The following is a 23,782-nucleotide window of genomic DNA, read 5'->3' as shown; positions in this document are numbered from 1 at the left end:
TGCTATACTTCAAACTGAAAAAACTACAGTCACAATATACATAGGAAAAAACCTAGTGTGTATAAGCTTTGGTATACTCTGTGATTCATTGGGGTCTTGGGCCATATACCCTCTGAATAAGGGAACACTACTCTATGATACTCCTCCAATACTGTGCCAAAATATTTTAAATAAAATCATATAGTAAACTAAAAACAAAATAATAAAAGGAATATCTCTTCTCTAAAAAATCCTATTCTGTCTTACTTGGGATTTCTTTTTTTTTTTTTTCATTTTTATTAGGATATATTCTAATAAAATATCCAGGAGGGATTCATTATGACAATTCTTAATAGGCTTTTATTTTACATTGGTTAGATTGCCCTTACCGTCTTCCTCCCTCATTCCCCTCCATGCCCCACTCAAAGCAATAACAAGAAATTTCCTTGTTCTATTTTGTATATGTATATGAAGCCCATCAACCATATTCCCTCACCTTCATCTCCTCCATTTACCCTCTCCCCCACAAGTACCCCTAGCATACACTGTACCTATCTTACAGTCCTGACTTTCATTATTAATTCCAAAGTCAATGTTCAAAGGGGTTTCTTAATATATCCCAGCTGTGAGTATACTTTACTTTGGTCAGTTCAGCCCCTTTCATTATTCTCCCTTACGCCTTCCTCCCCATCCCCCATTATTCAACAACTTTCAATACATATCATTATACCCTCTGCCTGCACAGCTGGTATGTATTTTGATATTGTTAACTATCATTCTCTTTTCCTTTCCCTCCTTCCCCAAGTTACATAGAGTAGTTCTTCTGTTACAAACATGTTTTACATATAAATTTGTATATGATCATGATTGTTTTTGAGCATCTGTTTATCTTTTCAAAATATCTTCCACTTATGAAAGAAAAGAAGTGGCCTTTGTCTTTCTGAACATGGTTTACTTCACTTAACCTGATGTCCTCCAATTGTATTCATTTACCTTCAAACCACATAGTGTCATTCTTCCTTATGGCTGAATAAAACTCCATTGTATATATGTATATATATATATATATATATATTCAATATATATATAATATTCAATATATATTCTCTCTGTCTCTCTCTATATATATATATTCAATATATATATCACATTTTCTTGATCCATTCATCAGTTGTAGGGCACATAGGTTGTTTCCATAGATTGGTTATTGTGAATAGTGCTACGAAAAACATTGGTGTGCAAATGTCCCTATTGTATACTGATTTATGTTCTCTCACAAGCTTCACAAATCCCTGTCCTACTGATCTAACTGGGAGTGACTGGAGATGCAGAAAGGACAGAAGATAGAAGACAAACATTCCCAGGTATCAGGTGTGCTGGGCATTCAGATGGAGACTCACAACAGCCTCATTACTTCTTTTTTACTTTTCTTCTCTTATTTTACTTTGCTTCTTTTCTCTATTTTTTAAAACCTTACTTCTTTTCCTCTATTCTTAGAGGAAACTGTCTCATGTTTCCCCTAATCTCTAGCATAACTCCTAAAGTCTTGGTCCTTAGACTCGCAGATACAAAACAGCAGCTGCCAGCAGCATCAGCAGTAGCAGCCAGCAGCCTCATCAGTGGCAGCCAACCCCCCTGGCAAGCAGTTAACCAACCCATGTCCTCCTTCAGGAAGTCTTTTATATGCAGTGGCAAATAAGGAGGTGGAGCAACAGTTCTCAGGAGGGGAGTGACATTGTAACAAGAGAAACCTGAGATTGCTACTCTCTGAATATACACATCTTAGGAAAAGCAGCTGTGCTGCATTTTTGCCCTCACCCTGTTCTGTGGCTGGGGCCATGCCAAACTCATCCTGCAAATTATTTGACATAGCTGTGTTTAAATCAACTTCTTAGAGGCTTCTCATACTCTACTCTTCACAATGTTCCTTCAAATATATGCCCAGGACTGGTATCACTGAATCATATGGCAATTCTATTTTAGCTTTTTAGGAAATTTCTATACTGCTTGCCATAATGGTTCTTCATGGGGATTTATTTCTTGAGTTATTCTAGTCCAGTGTTTTCCATGAGTTGAAGGAAGGAAGAGGGTAATTAAAACCATGAGGGACCCATGAAGAAACTTGGGGAAAATGAAAAGTGGCTTCTTAATGGGTCCTGGCTATTTTATGCAATAAGTTGGTGGTTGCACAACACTGTGAAAACATTAAACATTACACACTTAGACGTGACTAATTATATATTATGTGAATTTCAACTCAATTAAAAGTAACTGAGAAGGTTTAAAAACACGTGGTTCCCCCAGCCCCAGCTGCACATCCTAATGTACTTCTTAGGGGGGCTTAGTGATAGGCAGGCTCACTTTATACAGGTGTAAGGTGACTACCTGGCTCAGAGTGACTCATCACTACTCCAGAGCAGTGCATTTTGGGCAATTTGCTGATTATTCCTTTAGACACTCCTAATGCTGGGCCCTATGGGTAGCAAGAAATAGCATGAGATTAAAGAAGCAATTACTCTTAGAAATGCATCATTAATCTCAAAAGTTCTTGTCTTGAGCTATGTGGCTGAGTGGAGGCAATTAGGATTCTGTCTAGAGGAGAGAAAGTAGTTTCCCTTTCTTTAGGACAGAAAGGAAGCCTAATGTCATGTTATCTGTTAATCTTTTGTGTGTGTGTGTGTGTGTGTGTGTGTATGCAAGTGTGTATGCACCATTGTGTGTGTGAGTGGCACATGTGTGTATGTGCAAGTGGGTGTAAGTGTATGCAAGTGTGTGTGAGTGTGTATGAATGTGTGCATGCAAATGTGTGCGTGTGTATGTGATGGGTTTGGGAGAAGACTATGGGTAGCAATGTGGATGGCAGGAGTTCTGGGGTTTGTATCAAATTCAACTTTAAGCTGCTTCAGAACTTTGTTATTTTTTTTTCTCCCCCATGATAAAAAGGAGCTGTCCATGTTTCTGGTTTGTTTCCATCACAGATCTTTTCTGGAGTCTGCTTAATACTGTTGAAAAGGTGAGGAATAATTTCAGGAGACCTGGTTTCTAGAGCTTCTTCTGGGATCTGCTGTGTCCAACCACAAGTATTGTTCTTTTTCTGGGCCTTTCTCTTTAATAAAGCAAATCAAAGAAAAGCAAGATCATCTCCCAGTCCTTACTAGAAATGGATTCTGAGACACAGATTCTTAATAATAAAGAGCTCTAAGATTTTGGTCAGTGTGCTCTTTTATTTCCTGCTTCTGAAATCCTACTCAGGCACAATGCTAAAAAATAGAAGGCAAAAACAAATCCCCCAAACAAAAACCAAATCTCGTAGTTACTGAATGTCATGGGAATTGGTGAGGATTCTCTACATGATCACCAGGACAGAAGTTTCTCTGTCTTAAAATAACACATATTGGGCCCAGAGAATGTGCTGGGCTTTGTACTATTTTCTTTTACAAAGATCATGTCATTGGGTGATATTTTAAAGATTACTACCCCCTGTATGAGTTCTAAATCACATAACCAGAATTTGAGTGCAAGTTTTTGACTCCAAATCTAGTGTTCTTTCTCTGTAAACGTATATGAGACTTTTCTTTGGAAGAAGACATAGCAGATGTGCCTACACTGTCTCCTCCCACCTTCTCCCCTTTCTAGCTTCCTAATAGAACCCTTAGTCCTTCAAAAGGAAAAAACAAAATCCCTACATTTAATCTCTACAATTGTATTCAATAGCCTAAAGTAATATGGCTTTTGTCTTCAGATTTTCTATTGAAATACTGCAAACAGTGGTTTCCAAAACAAAAGGGTATATTTAATTCATGTTCTTTTTTATGTTTTTGGTGGTACTGGGGTTTGAACTCAGGGCCTCATGCTTGCTAGGCAGGTGCTCTGCTACTTGAGCAACTCCACCAGCCCTTTCTTGGGTTGGATATTTTTGAGATAGGGTCTCACTCTTTTGCCCAGTTTGACACCAAACTTTAATCCCCCTGATCTCTGCCTCCTGAGTAGCTAGGATTACATGCATGAGCCACCTGTGCCCAACTGAACTGCACTGACTCTTACTCTTTTTTTTTGTGAGACAGGTTCTCACTATGTAGCCCAAGCTGGCCTTGAACTCATGAGCTTCCTGTCAAGGTCTCCCCAGTGGTGGAATTACAGATGTGTAGCACCATACCTGGCTTATTAATACTTCTTTTTAGTAGCTCCAAATAACAAACCTTTGTAACATGCATTCTAAGATTTTTTTAACTTAATTTCATACTTAAGGTTGGTTGCAGGATTTTTCTGCCGACTCAGAAAAATCCACAGGGTCTCACAATTGTTCTCCCTATAGAGTATTTTGTACCCCAAAGAGGTAAGTAAAGGTTGTGGTAGACAATTATACAGACTCCAGTGAACCACTTATATAGACTCCTCCCACACTAACTAGGTGACATTTTTGATCAATGGGATATTAACAGGTATGACACAGCACAGGCTGGTCATGTAGTTGTACACTGAGGCTAGTTCTCTGGAACAAAACTTGTTGGAGCCCAGCTACTATGTTGTGATGAAGTGCAGGCTGTCCTACTGGCGAGGACATGGGGAAAAGTTGGACTTGGAGACACCACATAGAAAGAGACACCACGGAAGGAGAGTAGGGACTCCTAGTTGAGCTCCTTGCTGAATGTAAGCTTCATGACTGACCCAATCAACACCACAATAAGTACAATATTCCAGTTACCCCAAAGACTGGAAAATTATAAACCATTGTAGTTTTAAGCAGCTCTGTGTGTGTATGTGTGAGTATGTGTGTGTGTGTGAGTATGTGTGTGTGTGTGTGTGTGTGGTGTTTCATAAAACAGAAAACAGAAACACAGGGTAGGAGTACCTTGCCTGCAGGGGAACCAGGAAGGGTGCATTTGAGACAAGCTTACTTTAAAAAATTCTCCATGGTCCCACTAATTCTGCTCAACAAAACTTCCTATCTCCAGTAAGGTAGTGAAACCACAGTCTTATGAGAATGGGGTTTGTGGCACTGGCTAGGTCACAGCTCTTTTATCTCAGTAGCAGAGTTCCCAATTCTTGCTGAGTTCTTTTGTCTCATAAATAAGAAGAATGCAGTCCATAGACAAAAGAGGGTGACCACACAGGCAAGTTTATTAAGCAAAAGGACAAAGACTCTATGGGAAAGAGAGGAGGCCCAGTTTGCTGGGGACTCTGCTTGGTCTAGGAATATTTATTTAGTTGAAGGAAGGCATTGTCCAGCTGAGTATGATAATTAGGCATGGGAAATATACATTTTCTATTGGCCCCCTTTAGTTATAAATGGTCAACAGTGTTAGGACTGGGCTTGACCACAGTCGGGAGAGTTTGGGTTCTGAACTCAGAAGATAGTCCTCAACAAGGTCTGTCCTGTGCTGTCCCCCTTTCTCTTCTCTTCTGTTCCCTTATCTTGTGAAGTACACCTTGTGACTAGGGTGTATGGATAGCATATGACTAAATTTTTGTATGTTTTTTTGGTTCCTAGACTCTCAGGACCCTTTCTGTCTTTTCTGGCTAGGGTCAGACATGGGCTCTTTGCTCATTGTGGAATATTGACCTAAAGAAAAACAGCATGTACCCCTTAGCTCTGTTTACATGGATATTTTCTGTAAATGAGGGTCTCCCTGCCCTAGTTGCCTAAAGTTAATTCTACTTCCTGTTCTCAATAGCAGGTGCACCCGCTTTGTGAACTGTCTGAGTCTCAGATCTCAGCAGACTAACAAAGTGCTTCATTTATTTTATCCCCTGCCTGTTTTGCCTGGATTTCCCTGGAGGGAAAGAGAGCAGGGCAAACCCTTAGGTACAACAGATTCTAGATGCAGACAATGATTGGCTGCCTCTATCAGACAGAAACCTATAAAACTTGTTCAAAACTATACAGCAAAATCTTGAGGGTTTTAAGGCATTGGGTTTGTTTGACTAATTAACCTTCATATTTAATACATATACATATACACACAGAAAAAAGTTTGTACATGAAAATCAGGCTAATGAAAATAAAATATTACAACGTGAAGTGATTGTCTTGTTCTTGCTTTGGGTACATTTTTTATTCTGTTGAGACTGGACTGTTAATTGTAAAAGTTAGCTACTCTGGGGTCACCTAAAAAACAGATACCTGTCCAAAGATACGGTAATCAACACTTCCTTTCAATATTCTCTATCAGAAACAGCTATCTTAGGCTCCATGATCCCTTGTTCTCCACTTACCCTACTTATTAACAACTATGCTATTGACTGACAGTTTTAGATGTTTTGCTCGAGGAATGCTGTTTGTTATAGATTTGTGAACTTCTATCACACCTGTGTTTGGCTGAATGGGTAAAGTTAGCTGAAGGCAGGGCAGAAGGTCAGGGCAATTCTTCTGGAGGATGTCCAAGGGAAAGGCTAAGGAAGGAGATGGTGTTCTGAGTTACTGAAGGGTTGTTCAAGGCAGAATGGCTGGGGTGAAGGGCTATGTGCTCAGGTTCTCCACTTCTCTGTTTCCATTTCTATGGAATTTCATAACTAGTAAATTTGTTATAGAGTTGATCTTTTTGTGATGCATTGAAGTGCTGAGTACTTAGGTGAGAAGTGATAGCAGAGACTTCCCATGGAGAGCTACACCACCTGGGTACAATGGATAAAGTTTGTGGTAAGAACATTAGTGTTATAATCAGAAGAAACTGGCCTTCACACAAAGTCGCTTTCCTCTCATTAAGGAGGGTTTTCCTATCTTCTCTGAGCAGGCCAAATGGATTTGATTAGGACCCAAGTTCATGGGAAGGGAGGCTAGGGGTAGGAGATGGAGCTATTGTTCCAGCCTAACCTTATTAAAAAAAAAGATTTTGTTTGGGAGGCAACTCCTAGCCCCAGGTGAGAAGTCAAGATTGACTTAGGCTAATAGTGGAATCCTATTTTCCTGTGCCTTGGATTAGGGAACTAGGCATATGACCTTCACATGCCCAGTTGTTTGCTGGGTGAATTCTAGGGAATAATTTTACTTAGCCCTAATAAAAGAGAGATCTATATTAAAAGAAGATCTTTCCTATCAGTTCTCTTCCCATCTCCCTCTCGGGCTTGGATTGCTTTTGGGAGAAGATGCAGTGCTTGGGGCTTGGCAGCCATCTGTGATACTGAGAAGACCAACATAATTGCAGAGAGGCTGAATAACCTGGGCATTACCTCTCTCTAGGTGCTTTGTTATGTGAGATGAACATATACACTTGTGGTTAAGCCATTGTTAGTTAGGTTTTCTGTTCTGTGTGTCTAATACAGGACTCAAGTGTTCTTCCCTCATTTGATCACAGGCTAACTGAAGCTGGAAACTTTGGTGTCCTTGAGTGCCTGAGGCAGCTACAGAATTCACAGAATTGAATTTCTGCTCTGGGGTCATGAAGGGTTTGCTCTGGCTTCTAGGCAGAATAGTAGGGTCTGGTTTAAATTCTCTCTCTCCTTCCAGGAACTACTTCTAACTGCGGGGTCAGGCTCTGAGGCAGCTCATGTGCCACACAGACTTGCGTCTGCTCCCTGGAATCCTTAACCTGGAGGAGTCTCCCAGGACCTTGTAGCACGTGGTTGTAGACACAAGCACTACCTGCAACCACCTCAGGTCAACTCCAATGGGTGAGGGCTTCCTCTTCCTTCTAGACAACACCCTCTTCTTCTACTCCATGCCCCACATGTTAAGCTCAGGCACATGTTCTGGCTATGCATTTAATTAAAAGACATTTTCTATGTTCCAGTTTCTACACTGATAGATTGTTAATTGCTATTGTGGAGACCAGATGAAGGGGAAATGGCCAGGTCTCCTGCTCTGAGACCATTCCTCCTGCCTTGGTTCAGACTGCCTCCATCCCCCTGCTGGTTGCTGGGACCCAACTCCCTCATTATAACAGAACTGGTGACTCATTTGTTTTTCAGGCCATGACTTGAAAGTCTGTTGTGACCAGAGTGCCATTTTGAATGAATGGCCTGTTAGACAAACTGGCAAAAAAAGTTCTTCAAAAGTTAGAAAAAAAAAAAAAAACAGAGAAAATGGAAGAATGAATGCATACACAGATCTAAAATAATTCTGTCATTTTCAAAATGCTTCAGACTTGATAAATGGTGGGAGGTTAGTTTAGCACCGTGGGTAAGAACATGCGTGGGTCTGAGTCAGAAAACCCTGGATTTGAACCTGCATCAATTTGGACAGGTAGTGGAACCTCCTTCAAACTGTTTCCTTATCTGTTGAATGGGGTTAAGGCCACCTTGACCTGCCTGCGCTGTGGTGATGACATAGGTTCCATCTGGCCAAACGTGCAGCTTCAAATCATCCTAAGATAGGGCCCATTGTAATTCCAGAGAAAGATGCACTAAACACTAGGGTGATCAGTCCAAAGCATTTATTATGGAAAACTATGCAGAGGGCTACAGCTTTCCCAGATGTACGGCAAGACAAGAGGACTTCTACCTGGCTATGTCTGCAACACGGGGTGCATTATGGAGTTTATGTAAGGGTGTATGGAATTTGGCTCAGGACTGGAACTAGTTTCTTTCAGGGTTTTGGGCCACAACCTAAACATTGTGCCATAATGTTCAAGACCCCAAATTCAGTTCAATTCCACAGGGGATACCCTATCACTGACTGGGTTTCATTCGAGAGAAAGAAAAAAGTGGGGAGCAGGGGAACCCAACAAATAAGATGATGAATATATTAACAATTGTTATTCACTACGGGCCAACACTTTTATATAGAGAGTTCAGTGGCAAACCTCTTAATTCACCCAGTTTACAGATAAAGAACCTGAAGGATAGAGAGGCAAGATAATCCCCTAGCATCACACAGCTGTAAATTGTGGGATAGGCTTAGAATCCAGGTATCTGTCATTAGACCTCTGTTCTAAATTACAAAGTAAGTGCTGCATTTAACACCCTCACTGGCAAATCAGAAGTGCTGTTATCTTTGTAAGTGCTCAGCAACTCTGAAGTAGCACTAGATGACTTTGTTTAAAATTCCTTAAAATGCTTCAGAGATAATAAAATGATACAAGCTAGCAGATGTGAAAAGACTTAAACATGTTAAAATTAGTTATAGTTTATAACATAGCTTGTAATCTATATAAATGATTTTAAGCACACTGAGAACAGCCTCTATTTCCTGTGTTCCGATGTGGCCTGCCTGGATGTCCTCATGTGTATCACCTTTTCATGGCCTCCTGGTCACCAGTTTTGCTTTCTCGCTGGGTCCCACTCAGGCCCTTGATGGAGCCTCCCAAAGAAAGGCCCTAGCCTGCCTTTTACTATCTATTCTCTCTCCCAGGACTGGCTGCTGTACCTCCCCCACCCACTAACATGTGTAACCAACCTCCTAGTTTTGTTTGTTCCACTCTCTGAATTTCTGTTTTAAAGCACAAAAGCATAAATCTTAGCTTGAGTTTTTATAACCAGCCCTGAATAAGTGAGTTTATTATCTGTAATTGGTAACTACCACCTATGCATCAGCATATTTAATTTTGACACTGAGAGGTGGTATTATTAACTCTAATATTTAATATAGAAATACCTTTGCTTAAAAAAGAATCTAACTAGAGCTGTAGGCTTTGTTTTAGCCTGTGCAGATAGTAGAAAGGAGAGTGCCATTAATCTTTTCCTATCTTAAAGAAAATATTTATAACTTCCAGAAAACAAAGATACATTTAAATTCATTACCAGAGAATACATTATTAAGATGACTAAGTAAAATTACAGACTTAGGAGGTGAGAGCTTATTTTCACAGTCTGGGTGTCTTAGTAGTCATCTTTGTTAGAATAACCATTTTCCTGAGCAATTTGGTGTGGTACTAGCATGCAGAAGTAGAGCTAGGTGCTGGAGATATGCTATGTCATTGGCCATTGGCCCCAGTGTTTTTTTTTCTTTTTCTTTTTTTTTTTTTTTTTTTGGTACTGGGGCTTGAACTCAGGGCCTACACCTTGAGTCACTCTGCCAGCCCTTTTTTCTGATGGGTTTTTTCAAGATAGGATCTTGAGAACTATTTACCTCAGCTGGCTTCAAAACATGATCCTCCTGATCTCTGGCCTTTTAGTAGCTAGGATTATACACATGAGCCACTGGTGCCCAGCTGGCCCCAGTTTTTCTCCTCTCCCTGTGCTTGGACTGTACTTCTCTGCTTCTGTACTTGGATTGGCCAGTAGAGTAAGACAGAAGCAATGGGTGCCAGTGACAAGGTTCAGTGGACCTGCAGGTCTTGTGACACCCAGGGAAATACAGAGTAGAGGCACCTGAAGTGCAGTGGAGAGTGAGAACCTGGACTCCAGGTAGAAACTAAATCTGCCTAATTGGTTTTGGTTGGGGGGGCGGTCCCTGTTATCTGAGGTACAATAATTGTTGGCTGGCTAGTGTTATCAATAATAAGGCCATGAACAATGGATGTATTTTTTTTTAAATAAAAAAACCCCAACAAACTGGTTGTGGGTAGCTATTACACCTTGGAGAAGTCTAACTTCTATAGAATTTTTTCATTTTTCTGATTCTAAGAGCAGAAGCAACAATGAATCAAAGCAAATCACTGCCAGTATTTAAATTTTGAAAAATAGCTGGGTATGGTGGTGCCTGCTTATATTCCAGCATTTATGATGCTGGGATTGCTTGATCCCAGCCTGGGTGACACAGTAAGATACCATCTCAAAAAGAAAAACAGAAGAAGCAGCATTGTAGGGTTATCATTCTCTTTAAGAGCACTGTCTTAAATGACAGCAGAACAGATACGAAAACCATTTCCTAACTCTAAGGGACTTGGATTGCCCTTGAAGGTAGTAAAGTCACTTTTGGAAAGCAATGGGTCAATGGCTCTTTCTAGGGAAGTTTTGATACCATCTCTGTGGAGAAGACTCCTGGTAGGGTGTGTGTTTGTGTGTGTGTGTGTGTGTGTGTGTGTGGTATTTGAACTCAGGGCTTTGCATTTATAAGCAGGTACTTTACCACTTGAGCTACAGCTACAGCCCATTTTTCTTTTCTTTTTTTAAAGTATTTATTTATTTTTTGTGGTACTTGAGTTTGAACTCAGGGCCTCACACTTGCTGGGCAGGTGCTCTACTATCTGAGCCACTCTGCCAGCCCCATTTTTCTTTAGTTATTTTTCATGTTGGGTCTTATGCCCTTTTCACCAGGGCTGACCTCTAACCACAATCTTCTTTCCTATGCTTCCTTCACAGCTGGGATGACAGGCATGTGCCACCAAACCTAGCTTATTTGTTGAGAGGGGTCTCGTTAACTTTTTGCCTGGGTTGGCCTTGAACTGTAGTCCTCCAGATCTCTGCCTTGAGAGCAGCTGGGATTATAGATGTGTATCACCATGTAGGGCAGAGACCACATCACATCCATCTCTTTACCTTTAACATATGGTGATGTTCCTGACATGTAGTAACTGGCTGTATAAATGTTTATGGAATTAAAGGGAATTTTAGTCTTTTGTATTTGAGAGACTAATATATGAATAGACAATGCTCAGCTCTTACATAAGAACACTCTCTCAGGAAGCCAAATAAAGAGCCCAGTAGCAATCAGGTTCAAACACCAAGATTTAATCTGTAATGGACAACCTTTCTAATTTTTGCCAACATGGCACTGACTGGAGAAAGTCAAGTATGTTCCCCTTACCAGTCTCACAGGATGACTCACTTGCAGTTGGCTATCTCCAGCTTCCTTGGCCAAAAGCCACCAATCCACATGTACCTGACATCTTCCCTTTTCCAATGTGAAGCCTTCCTCATCCCCTGCCTGCCTGCAAGACCATCCTGCCTAAAAGATCCTGAGATGGTGAGACTCCTGTGCTGTAACAGGCTCTGAATAAATCACGTTGCTTGTTCTCATTTGGATGGTCTTCACTTCTCTTCACACGTGTGGAAAAATTGTTTTGTGAATAAACTGAAATAGGAGGATTTAAAGTATGCCAGGTAAGTAGGTACAATAGTTACATGCTAATAAAAGCCAACTTTGTTAAATGAAACACACTTTTACTGCATGGATAGTGTATGTAAGTGCTAGGTTATTTCCTATGTTTTTCTACTACGATTTATCATATCTTTTTATATAGTATATATATATATATATGAAGGTATATATTTACCTTAGTGGTGACTGATTCACACATATACTTCATATAATATTATATAAAATTAAAAGAATATTTCACACACATACATTTCATATAAAATTATGTGAAATAAAAAATAGCACCATTAACATTTCTCTTATCTTTTGGTTTCCTTTAGGAATTATGTTCCCTGTTTCTGATTTAGAGGATGGCTCAAAGTCAGGTGGGCGGGGACAAAGCAGAATAATTAGTCCTGAACATGCAGCTGTCCTTAAATCTGAGGGAATTACAGACATTAAATTTCCTTTTCTAGCTTTACTTCCTACTACATGTTAACAACAATTAAGCACAAAATTGAAACACTCCTACAAATAGCCTTTAGATTTCCATCACAGGACTTTGGCAGACATCCAACCTCAGTAAACCTATGAGCCTCTGCTTGCAAATGGGTTGCATACTTACTGTTGTCCTTGGCAGACATCTTTAATCAGTCACTGCACGCTTTCCTATTCTTCCTGGATGTGGTTCCAGTGCTAAAAACAGTGCTTCATGTGAGGATTGGGGGCATACAACTGTAATCCCAGATCTAAGGAGGCAGAGGCAAGAGGATCATCAGTTTGAGGCCAGCTGGACTATATATAAAAACAAAACAAAATAAAACAAACAAAATCTCCTACAATTCCCCTGAAACAAATGATAACAATAAAAACAAAATAAACAAACAAACAAAAGCAAAGAAAACACCAACCAGTGCTGTAGGTAGCACTAAGTACAGGGGCACACTAAATGAAATGGATTTCTTGTGTTTATTCTGTTCCATTTCATATACAACAAAGGTTCGTGGAAAGCCACTAAATTCATTTCATGACCCAATGGAAGGTAAAAAACACAGCTTGAGTAATACCGTTCCAGAGAATGGAATGAAATTAAGAGTGATTTTAGCACAATATTAACAATAGTTTACACAACATGGTGGTATATAGCTGTAATTCCAGTTTTCTGGAGGCTGAGGAAGGAGGATAGAGAGTTCAAGGCCAGCCTGGGCTGATTAGTGAGACCCTGTATCAAAAAATAAAACAAAAAAAGTCTAGCTTAAAAAAACATTTTGTGATGGAAAACTTAAAACAGACATACAAGTAGAGAGTATGGGATAGTTAACCCTCATGAACTTATTATTACATGTCAATATTTATCAACTCATGGCTAAGATTAGCCATGAGTTTTTTTTTTTTTCCTCTCTGCTTTGCTCCCTCCCTTCCTCACATAGGTTATTCTGAAGCAAATCCCAGCCATATTATATCATCTATGAATATTTTTCTTTTGGGGAGATTGGGGTTTGAACTCAGGACCTCATGCTTATGAGGCAGATGCTCTACCACTTGAGCCATATCTTTAGCCCTTTTTGCTTTAGTTATTTTTGAGATAAATTCTTATATTTATATCCAGACCCACCTGGACCATGATACTCCTATGAACACTTCTCATGTAGCTGGTATGACAGGTACATGCCACCATGCCTAGATTTTATTGGTTGAGATGGGTTCATGCTAAATTTTTGCCCAGGCTGGCTTTGAACTGCCATCCTTACAGTTTCTGCCTACCAAGTAGCTAGGATTACAGGTATAAACCACTGTGCCTGGTTCATCTATGAATAATTTAATAGGCATCCTTAAAAGATAAAGCCTGTTTATAAAAAATAAAATCCAATAGCTATTTCATCTAAAAAATTAATAATCCCTTAACATCATTAAATATCCAGACAATCTCCACACTGTCTCAGTTCTTGCATCAATGATTTTGGTAATAATTTACTTGAATCAGGGTCTAAACAAAATCCATACATTATAATTAGTTGATAGCCTTCTTAAATAGTTTTGTATGAGACTCTTGTTCCCCCCTCACTAGGACCACTTGTAATTTATTTGTTGAAGAAACCAGTTGCTTGTCCTATGTATTATCACAGTCTAGACTTTGCCAAGCTTCCAAGGAAGCATGTGCTATCTGGTTATCTAGTCACTGGATGAGGGAAGAAGGGGTTCCCTCAGCTTACCAGTTTCCACACAAAATTACAGGTACTTGAGATCCACACGTGAAAAGCATTTCAAGGTGTCTCACAACAAGGAAATTTTAGCAAAGATTTATTTGTTTTGTTTTGTTTTTATATATAGCCCAGCTGGCCTCAAACTGATGATCCTCCTACCTCTGCCCCCTTAGATCTGGGATTACAGTTGTATGCCCCCAATCCTCACATGAAGCACTGTTTTTAGCACTGGAACCACATCCAGGAAGAATAGGAAAGCGTGCAGTGACTGATTAAAGATGTCTGCCAAGGACAACAGTAAGTATGCAACCCATTTGCAAGCAGAGGCTCATAGGTTTACTGAGGTTGGATGTCTGCCAAAGTCCTGTGATGGAAATCTAAAGGCTATTTGTAGGAGTGTTTCAATTTTGTGCTTAATTGTTGTTAACATGTAGTAGGAAGTAAAGCTAGAAAAGGAAATTTAATGTCTGTAATTCCCTCAGATTTAAGGACAGCTGCATGTTCAGGACTAATTATTCTGCTTTGTCCCCCCGCCCACCTGACTTTGAGCCATCCTCTAAATCAGAAACAGGGAACATAATTCCTAAAGGAAACCAAAAGATAAGAGAAATGTTAATGGTGCTATTTTTTATTTCACATAATTTTATATGAAATGTATGTGTGTGAAATATTCTACATGATAAAGTAGGGAGAAGTGGAGGGGGGAAAAAAGGTAGAAACATTTCCTGTTCCTCATGCAGGAAAAAGGAGTAAAGACTCAAAACGGTGATTCTTATCAGTACTCTTTATACTTTCTGAGCTGAGGGAATATGTTTGGTATCTAGTAACCCTTAATCATTAGACCAGGATTTTGGGTGACCCAAATGGGTGCTAAAACATGGAGATGAGATTTAAGCCTGTCCAAACACAAGAACAATAGGTAAGTTTTAGGACTTGTTTTTGTTAGACATGCCTTTCTTTGTTCTGTCTCTCTACCCACTCAAGAAGACTTGTAGTTTCTTATTCTCAAAGAGGAAGGGAGATGCAGATAGTTCCTTTGTGTCTCCCCATCCTTGTAACTGAACATCTAAAAGGAGGTGGTGGGAGGAGAGCTTGCTGCTGTTTGTTTTTCAGTTTTTTTTTTTTTACTTTCTGGTTTAATGTCTGAGTCTGACCCTTTTAATATTTCTTTCTTTCTTCCCTTTTCTTTTCCTCCCTCTGTCTCTCTCCCCCCTCCCCCATCTCTCCCTTCCTCCCTGCCTTCCTTCCTTCTTTCCTTTCTTTGTGGGACTGGGGTTTGAATGCAAGACTTCACACTTGCAAAGCAGGCACTCTACTGCTCCATTTTGCTCTGGTTATTTTGGAGATGGGAGTCTTGCCTATTTTCCAGGGGTGGCCTTGAACCATAATCTTCCCAATCTCAGCATCCCAAGTAGCTAGGATTATAGGCATGAACCACCAGCATCCTGCTAAAATCACATAGCTTTCCTGACTCCCCAACTGTTTATCCTTCCTCAGTCTTGTCTCTTTTTCATGATACTAGAGGTCATTATGATCATTGTCCACAACCATTAATAAGAAGAGCTTTTAAAAACATTTTCTGTCTCATTAATAACTTAATGCTTCAGAAAGCAATGAAAAGAATCAAATTTATCAGTTTCCCTTAAATTAATCTATACAATTGACCACATTTCAAATAATATAATATGTTTTTAGGGATATGTTCTAAAAAAGCAAATCTATAAGTAATCTAGAAGAAAGTCTATGTGAGAATAGTCAAGAAGATACTGGAAAATGTTGCCATGACATACTGTGAAGTTACAATGAATATTCTTCTTGTCACAAGAATAGATCAAGAAATTAATTTTCATTCCATATTGTTTCTACTAGTGAAAAATGATAGCAGCCTAAATGACCAACATTGGGGCAAAGGCTCACTAAATTATGGCAATTTCATAATTATAAATTACAAAAGAATGAATAAAATATTGTTGACCTTTCAAATCATGTTTTATGAAAAGTTTAATTACAGTCTCAAGATAACACCTTATCATCCCAAAATAGTTTGTAAAATATGATCCTAATTTTGTTAACATGGATATATTGCACTAGATATTCATGATTGGATGGGCCTGTGTGATTGGAAGATTCTAAAATGTAATGCAAATCATATCTTGGCTATTATCCCATGTAAGAGCACTAGAAAATCAACATGTACTTCCTTTCTTTTTTTAATTTTTTTTCTAATCAGTACTGGTGCAAGAGGAATGAATGACAGTAGTGACTCCATTTTGGATGAAGGAGACATTTTAGAAGCAGACATCTGAAAGGACATGAGAAACAACAGTCTTCTCAGAGAAATAACAAGCCTCTTACCAAGATAACAGAATGCAGCTGCAAGATGTGAGTGGTGGGCTCCAACGTCAGGACGAGCTAACCTGAACTCAAAATGTTCTGTTCCATGAGAATGAGAACAGCAGATGGCTGGGTTCAGTGGAAAGTTGAAAAGGTCTCACTCATCACAAATGTTGTGAGTTTCAAGATACAATAGTTGGACCTAAGCCAGGCAGAGCCCTGTATCACTCCTAAACTTACTATGCTATAGCTATACTATGGCTTGGCTTTCTCTAAGTTTCTCCCATGCAGGAGATTTGCTGCCTTTTCAATAAACCTTGTGCTTGCTTTACTCTTAACTGCTTGTCTGGTGAACTGCTGGTCGGGTGTCTTTAATCATCAACTTCAGCCCAGACATGAACTCGGGATCAGCAATTCAGTATCACTGGAGATTCAGCCCAGGGGTTCACCCTTGCTAGATAAATGCTGTACTACTTGAGTCTTGCCTCCAGTTCCTTTCTTTTTTAATAGCAGGGAGAAAACAAAGGATATGTAGGTGTGGTGGGGTTATGAGTGATTTAAATTCCATTCTTTCTGTTATTCTGTAGTTACCAAATTTTCTCCTATAGAAATATGGCTTTAATAATCAGAAAAAGAGCATATTTTTAAAAAGTGATGGAGTCCCCATTATTGTGTTATTAATTAGGGGCTATTTATTTTTCGTTTTTGATTTTTGTTTTTAGGGGTTATAAATTTTAATTTTACTTTTTTGTTGTTAGATATCTTTCGGAAGCACAATACTAGATGGAAAGTTTGAGTAGATGGCCCCCAAATCCAATTCAAATATTAAAAATAAAATTTTACAATAGTTAGAAAATTAGATAGAGTCAGGAGATTTGGGAGCTAGACCTTCTGTCTATTTATAGTCACTGCTTAGGTTTGTACAATCTATTCCAGCTTTTAAGCCTTTGTTTTGTTAGACAATAGAATGGGAGAGAATACATTTGATCTTTCTAATTTACAAGGATATTGCAAAGACAAATGAAACCCCAGGAGCATCTAGCAGAAAAACATCCTGAGTGTCATGGTTTTCAAGAGCAACACTTGTGTGGTTTATTCATGTACCATATCCAGAGGCTTAGCAGTGACGTCACAGTGGGGGAGCTCTGCCTCCCAACCTCTTTCCAGCTCTCAGATGTCCCTGGGATAGGTTCCCTCCTGACCTTTCAGTCTGTATCACATGCATTTCTTCTTTTGTTTGCCAATGCATGTGGTACATCTCATACTTTCAGCATGACCTATTTCCATAGTCCCCATGGGAAAGGAACCATGTCTTGTTCTACATAAAAAGTTGTTGGTACACAATCAATGTTCAAGGAACCCAGTGGAGCAAAGCAGTAGCTTCTTTGTGTGTGTCTGACTTGACTTGAAATTAAGGCAGGATAGGTAGATGAAGAGCTAAGGAAATTATATTATTTTAATAAATATTAAAAATGCCAGACTCAGACACTGGAACTGTTCCCAGAAAGCCTGTCCCCTGGTCTCAATGCCAATTCACAAATGATGAGAGCAGGGTTTTTGAGGAAAAGGAAATATTATTTGTCAGATGAAGAGAAGGTATCTATACACAATGGAATTTAATGCAGCCATGAAGAAGAACGAAATGTTATCATTCGTTGGTAAATGGATGGAATTGGAGAACATCATTCTGAGTGAGGTTAGCCTAGCCCAAAAGACCAAAAATCCTATGTTCTCTCATATGCGGACATTAAATCAAGGGCAAACACAACAAGGGGATTGAACTTTGATCACAAGATAAAAGCAAGTGCACATAGGGGAGATATGAGGATAGGTAAGACACCTAAAAAATTAGCTAGCGTTTGTTGCCCTCAACGCAGAGAAGCTAAAACAGATACCTTAAAAGCAACTGAGGCCAGTAGGAGAAGGGGACCAGGAACTAGAGAAAAGTTTAGATCAAAAAGAATTAACCTAGAAGGTAACACACACGTACAGGAAATTAATGTGAGTCAACTCCCTGTATAGCTATCCTTATCTCAACCAGCAAAAACCCTTGTTCCTTCCTATTATGGCTTATACTGTCTCTTCAACAAAATTAGAAATAAGGGCAAAATATTTTCTGCCAGGTATCAAGGAGGTGGGGGGAGAGGGAGGGGGCGGAGAGGGTGGTAAGGGGGGGGGTGGGGGCAGGGGGGAGAAATGACCCAAGCATTGCATGCACATATGAATAATAAAAAAAAAAATTAAAAAAAAAAGAAGAGGAGGACAGGGAGAGTCAACCTTTCAAATCTCTGTTGTCCCACTTCTGAGAGAAAATGTCCACTTTTTAAACTTCAGGAGCTCAGCTTGACTATGTAACAAAACAAGTGTCCAGAGTGGCTACTGACCTTGGTTCTCCAGGCATCTGGCACCACATCTCTGAAGCTGTATGTTTTGGCTGACAGGTTTACTTCTCTGGTAGTCAGAGAGAGATAAAGGGTAGAAGACTACCTGGTTTAATTGAACAGTAAAGGGAATTAACTTTGGACTCTCCAGCATGCAAATAAAGAGGGAAAAAAATGTCAGTTTAATTAATAAGCAGAGTAAAGTTTTTTCCCTTTTTGTAGTTCCGGTTACATTTTCCCCATTATTCCGCCCATTTTTTGTAGAAAAGAGACATCACAATCATCTACCTTTAGTTAATTCCTACCATTAGTTGATTCTTGAGCCCAAATAAGGAGTGAGTGCTCCTCAGCAAAAGCAGCTTTTAAGCCCTATTATAGAACGAGGAAGTGAAAACTGAAAAGCCAGAGCGGCTAGCTTCTTCTCGTTCCTTTTAGGTGTTAAGTTATTAGAACAGGGAGACTCAAAGAGCAGTTTATCCCACAGATCAGTGTCATGCAATAGTTTAGCTAATCATTTATAAACAAAGTGTCTAAGTCCAGCTTTGTCATAGATAAGCAAGGGGCACCAATGAACCTTCTCTAAGTCTATGGAATGACTGGTTTTCAGCAATAAGCTGTTTTCCAGAGCACAGATGGGTGAGTGCCCTAGACTGAATGTTTCTATCCCCCAAATTCACTTGTTGAAACCTGAGTCTTCAATTTGATAGCATGAGGAGGTGAGGTCCTTGAGAAGTAATTAGGGTTAGATTAGGTTATGAGAGTAGAGCCCCTGTGATGGAATTAGTGCCCTTATGAAAAAGAGAAGGAGACACATCTTGTTTTCTGAGTGCACTACCAAGGGAAGGCCATATCAGGATGGAACAAGAATGAGTGCCCTCACCAGATCCCAATCATGCTGGCACCCTGGACTTGGTCTTCTAGAGCCATGAGAAATAAACCTTTGCTGTTTAAGCCATCCAGTCTATAGAATTTGTGATTTAGCAGCCTGAATTGACTATGTCTAGTGGGAGATGGCTTGACCTTCACTATTTTCTTAAAGTCCAGGGCTCAGGTAAAATTCTATTTATTTATTTATTTATTTATTTGATGGAACTGGGGTTTGAATTCAGGGCTTCACACTTGCAAAGCAGGTGCTCTATCACTTGAGCCACACTCTCTAGGTAAAGTTAATCACGGTCATGTGTGAAAACGTAAGGATCTAAAGGAATTATTTCCCATTTTTATGTCCCTTTTTTAAAAATTAGCATATAATATTTGCACAGGGAGATACATTTTGATACTTACATATGTGCTTACAATATGTCTTAATTATATTTACCCTATCTATCGCTGCCCTGCTTCCCCCCACACCCCGCCTCCCCACCCCCCGAATTATTTCCCATTGATGACTTGGGTTCTGGTGGGATGTCTGCATGTGAGTCAGAAGATCTTTTCAGTGCTCCTCAGTGCAGAAATCTGATGGGAACTCTTCTGCCCTTGGTGAATGAGATCACAGGCCTGGAGAAGAGAGGCAAGGTCCAGAAAAGTGAGATTACCTATAGCCACACACTCTCTATGAGTTTCTCTAACCAAGCTCTGGTTGTCCATACACAGCCTTTGTTTTACAATGCAAGTGGAAAAGAAGACAGGCAAGATTGTTTCAATTTACCAGGACCATCCTCCCCACTGACAGAAGTTGGCATATCTGATGATCAGTAGTAGCATCAACAACCAGACTCTAATTTGAGCCAAAACTCAACTGTATGTATGACTCATGCCAAGAGAGCAGGCTTTTCCTAAACACAGGGATAGGACATGGGAGCAGATATTATTCCAAGCCTTTCCAGAACTGAGTTCTGGGGTGCAACTTGCCCAGTAAGGGAATGGGGAGTATCCATGGAGTGTTGGAGGCAAGGACAGTGGATTTAGAACCTGACTCTGCAACTTCCCATCAGGGAGATCTTGGGCAGTAATTCACCTCTTGATGACAAATTTACTTCATCTGAAAAAGTGAGCAAGCATCCTGGTGGGGCATTAGGGGGAGTAAATGTAGATGGGCACTGATGGCTTGTGACTGTAATCCTAGCTACTCAGGAAGGCAGAGACTAGGAGGATTGAGGTTTAAAGCCAGCCCAGGCAAATAGTTGTCACAACCCTATCTCAAAAAACCCACTTAAGGAGTGGCTTAAGTGGTAGAGTGTCTTTCTAGCAAGCAAGAGGCCCTGAGTTAAAGCCCTATACTGCCAAAAGAAAAAGAAAGAAGAGTAAATGTAACACAGTTTGCAAAATACAGGGCATATAATAGGGCTTCATAGATAACAGGAAAAGGGAAGAGACATTGACTTTTACTGAGCTCTAACTCTGTATGGGGTGGGGGCATCCAAAATAGATATGAGTATGGCCATGGCTCCAACCAATCAGATACTGGTCCCCTACTGTGCCAGATATGGGATGATGATGATGATGTTGTGTGTGTGTCCTTCAGGGAAGGCTCGGGTTAGCCAGGGTAGTAGGTTTAGGGTAATATCTCTTTACCATTCCATACAGATCTATTATATTTATTTATTTATTTACAGCAAGTACATATAAGTGGGAATATGCCACTTAGGATAGGTCCAGAATGTCTTTCCATGCCTGCCTTGGCATTATAGATCATTGTCTTAGTCCATTTTGTGTTGCTACAACAAAATACCTGAATCTGGGTGTTATGTACAGAAAAGAGGCTTATTTAGTTCACAATTTTGTAGGTCCTAGAGCATGGTGCTGGTGTCTGCTTAGCTCTGGTGCGGGCCTTCCAGCCATAGCAAAACATAGCTAATGGTAGGAACATGGAGGTGAGGGAGAGATCACATGGTGAGACAGACAGCAAGAGACTTGAAGGAGCCAGGCTCACTCTCTTTATAGCAACCTGCTCTTGTAGAATGAATTCACTTCTACAAGACTGAACACACTCACAGTAGCCAGCATTAACCCACTCATGAGGGTGGAGTCCCCAGGATCTAATTATCTTCCACTAGACGCCACCGTTACTGTTCCGCTACCTCAGTACCACCACCCGGAGGACCAAGTTTCCACACATAAACCTTTGCGGGATGAACCATGTCCAAACCATAGCAATTAGGTTGCCCATGTGTGATTTGCAGGATAATCATCAAGGTGTCACAATAAAAAAATGTCTGCCCAGGAGCTTCTCTTCTCACAGAGGGTTTTCCTGTAGTGAGGATTTATACTAGGACCTAGTAGTATATCAGATATGCAAGCAGAGAACAAAAAGGGGTTCAAAAATTATAATAAAGAAATTAAAATAGCCATCATTTAACAGTGGTTAATTTTTAATGTGTTAACTTAACTGGGCCACAAGGTGCCCAGATTTTTGGTCAAACATTATTCTAGGAGTGCCTGTGAGAATGTTTCTGGATGAGGTTACATTTGAATTTATAGACTGAGTAACACAAATTACCCTCACCACAGTGGGTGGGTCCCATTCAAGCCATTGGAGGCCTGAATAGAGCAGAAAGGTAGAGTAAAGGAGACCTCTCTCACACTGTCTTCAAGCAGAGATGTTGTTCTTTTGCCTTTGGACACAGACTCAAACTCCATCTGCTCTCCATGTTCTCAGACCTTTGGAATTGAACTGGAACTATACATAGGCTCATGGACTCTCTCATCCTCCATAACCACATGAGCCAATTCCTATGATTCATTACAGTTCCGCTTTCTATATTCATACACACACACACACACACACACACACACACACACACGTCTCATTTTGGGTTTGTTGATCTGATTGGCTCTGGAAGTGATCTCTATGACAATCCTTCATTACATTTCCTTGTGACTATGACATTTTACAGATGACAGTGTCAGGAGTCACAGCATGCTATCATAAAAAGAGTGCAGGACACTAGATGGAGAAGAAGGGAGGTTCCCAGGGCAATGATACGTGGTCTACAAAGTCACTGTCCCTTACACCTTGCAACCTCAGATGTACTGTGCATTGCACAATTGTCTTGCTTCACAATTCAGTGTCTGGAAACCTTTGGAAGGGTAGCAGTATGGATAGGAGACTGTATCTAGAAAGAACAGTCCTGCAAGACCAGTCACTAACTGGCTGTGTGATCTTAGGCAAACCTAAACCTTCACCAGACAACACCTTTTAGATGAGACACCATTCCAGGCTTCCCTTCCTGCTTCTGACCCTCACATTAGGCACTGCCATCTTCTCATTGCAGGCAGAAAAAGGAAGGGGCTAGTGTCCTCTCCCTCTAGCTAGTAAAGCAGGCTATTAATAGGGCCCTAGGAAGGTCTGGCTTCCCGTCTTGGGAGCCCCCAGAGCCAGCTGGCGCCTCCCTGCTCACTCTCCTGGGCAGAACTAGCTGAGCAGACTCTTTTTTGCACTTCTGCCTCCCTTTCTGGTCTCAACTCCTAACAAGAAAAGTGGGCAATCTTGGTGGCCACAAAGAGGAGGCGCCCAGGGTCACATATGTTGGGGAGCTTCCTCAGCTAAGCCAGCCTCAGGGTCAGCAGGGCTCCCTTGGAAAAGCACAGCCTAGAAGAGCAGTGACCTTAACTTTAAGAAGAAGAATGGAGAAGAAAACAATCTTGGCTCCTCCTCCGTCCTCACTAAACCTTCCATCCTCCCTGGAGACCCAGGCAACCCAGATGTGCAGGAAAGAGAGGAAGGATGTCAAGCGTTTGGCCCCATGTGAACCAAATGGAGAGAGTAGAGAAAAAGCATCCCTCGCTTGACGCCACGCCTCTTCCTCCTCCAAGCCTCCAGTCAAGCCTCTGGACAACCTCTGTGTGTCACCTCCATCCCCAAGTCTCCATTCACTTTGGACTGTCAGACAAACGCCAACACCACACCCAAACCACCCACAGTCCACTGCAGGTGTGCCTGCAGCCTTCCCTTACTCCGTAGAGAAGGAGAGAGCGCGGGGGCGCCCGGCGCCGGGAAGCATTGAGCCTCTGGCAGGCGAAGGGTGCAGATCCCCCGGGGAGCC

The 23,782-nt window shown here is 40.6% G+C and overlaps 1 long non-coding RNA gene across 3 annotated transcripts in view; it reads right to left on the bottom strand.

The window, feature by feature from the left end:
* The window catches only part of LOC141420722 (uncharacterized), a 34,591-nt gene extending 15,343 nt beyond the window's left edge, over positions 1-19,248 (bottom strand). Inside the window, exons 1-4 of one of the 3 annotated variants that reach the window (XR_012445270.1) lie at positions 19,103-19,248; positions 18,801-18,903; positions 12,504-12,627; positions 1,082-6,594 (exon numbers count right to left, since the gene is read on the bottom strand). This is a non-coding gene — a long non-coding RNA (uncharacterized lncRNA). Of the gene's footprint in view, positions 1-1,081; positions 6,595-11,508; positions 11,873-12,503; positions 12,628-18,800; positions 18,904-19,102 lie in introns of those variants that run through there. The other 2 variants (XR_012445269.1, XR_012445268.1) reach the window with 2 other exon arrangements.
* Between the last annotated feature and the right edge of the window lie 4,534 nt (positions 19,249-23,782).

The sequence above is a fragment of the Castor canadensis genome, chromosome 2 (genome assembly GCF_047511655.1).
Source record: "Castor canadensis chromosome 2, mCasCan1.hap1v2, whole genome shotgun sequence".
NCBI classification, from domain to species: domain Eukaryota; kingdom Metazoa; phylum Chordata; class Mammalia; order Rodentia; family Castoridae; genus Castor; species Castor canadensis.
The sequence above is the reverse complement of the archived record's forward strand: the minus strand, read 5'-3'. Positions and strand labels throughout refer to the sequence as shown.